Raw genomic sequence first — 1,805 nt, forward strand, 5'->3', positions numbered from 1 at the left:
TATATATATACATAGGTATAAATTATTTTTAAATTAATTTTTAAATCAATTACACATTCCCTTTTATGTGCCTATTATACGGAATATCCGGAAAAGACACGAACAATGCTCAAGGGGAGATTTCTGAGATCATTTTGAAACGAAAATTCTGTTATCAAATTGTTGAAGCTATAACTTTTGAATTATAAGCGTTTAAAATTACAAACAAATCATATTGTCTAATGTTAAATATTGTCTAAAGTTGGCGCGCTCAGGAGCGACACAACACGAAAATTTATCACTTCTTTTGTTAATATTGATTACATATGTGAATAAGATTGTATCTATTATTTCCACAAACGAATTGTACAATAACATTGTACGACAACATTTTTCTTTTTATAATAATATTTTTTACCTTTGTACGATACGCAGAACGCAAGCTGTCAGATAACAGTTCTTTGAGCACTCTGCTATCGATTTTATATTTTAATTAGCAGAAATTAGTAACTTTTTATGTAGAATTATGTAGAATTTCTGCTAATTAAAATATTACTTTGTGTTCACTAAAGAATAAATTAAATTGTAAGTAGAAACTCAGTTCCCACATTCTGATCCAAAAAATATTGTCGGTATAGCATCTGGATGAAGACGAGCTCTTATTTTATTTATTTTGTACTATTTCTTTTCGAAATGGCACAACTAACAATTCTGAATCTTTTTTCTAAGTCCAGCCTTCCGCATGCTCGTATCCATTACAACCATTAGTATAAATTAGATATCTTATAACTAAAAATGTACATAAAATTGAAAATTGATTTATATAAAAAGTAATGAAACAGCATATATTCATGTTCCTTTGGAAATCAGGAAAAATAACTCTCTTCTAAATTAAATTTGTTTGTGCACTGGTACTGCACATCATGTTTTTTTCTTTATTCATTTTATATTATATATTATTCTTTTTTTGACAATTTTTTGGAGTGTATTAACAGCGCCAAAAACAGAGAGTAAGATCAAAGTGCTTTTCCAAGAGAATTGCTAACCTATATAATTATAAGTTAACTATTCTCTGAAAAAGAAATCTTTCTTGCTTGGTTTTTTTTTGTTATTTTTGTTTGCTTTTTCACTTTACCACTTTTTCACAAGAATTATATCAGTATTTCGAGGTTTCTCACATAATACTTCACCAAATGAATGTACGTTATATAGTATTTTCCTCCAAATTTCTACTCTCAGCTCTTTAAATGGAACATTGAAACGGTCATTTAAATAGAGAGAGAGAGAGAGAGAGAGAGAGAGCATTAAAGAAGGAGGAAGTAAAACAGAGCAACTTACTTATTTTATGCATGCGCGCTCCATTTTGGCCAACATAAAATCAGGAGAGTTACGCTACTGTGATACCGTTGTTCGTCCTCGTATCCTTCCATAAATTGTACGAGTTTGTACATGTTCTCACATTTCTCCTTATTTTGCGAAAAATAAATATTATATGTATTATACACATAATAATTGTGTAGCTAAGAAAGTGTGTGCTAATGATAGCATCCTACAAAATTATTATACTTTTATGATTTTAACGTTTTTCTTTAGCCGATTTGTCATTTACAATTGAAATTTTTGCTGGAGAGCACATAACTAAACGTATTAGTATAGACTTATTCGCGTCGCATGCTCCAACATGCTCCAACATGCTACTAATAATCATAAACTATGGTAGAAGCGTATGCTCTTACTCGAATGCGCTCATTAGAGTCAAAGCTATACATATACATATATATATGTGTGTGTGTGCGTGCGTGCGTGCGTGCGTGCGTGCGTGCGTG

Source organism: Trachymyrmex septentrionalis, unplaced genomic scaffold (genome assembly GCF_001594115.1).
Source record: "Trachymyrmex septentrionalis isolate Tsep2-gDNA-1 unplaced genomic scaffold, Tsep1.0 scaffold207, whole genome shotgun sequence".
Classification (NCBI taxonomy): Eukaryota; Metazoa; Arthropoda; class Insecta; order Hymenoptera; family Formicidae; genus Trachymyrmex; species Trachymyrmex septentrionalis.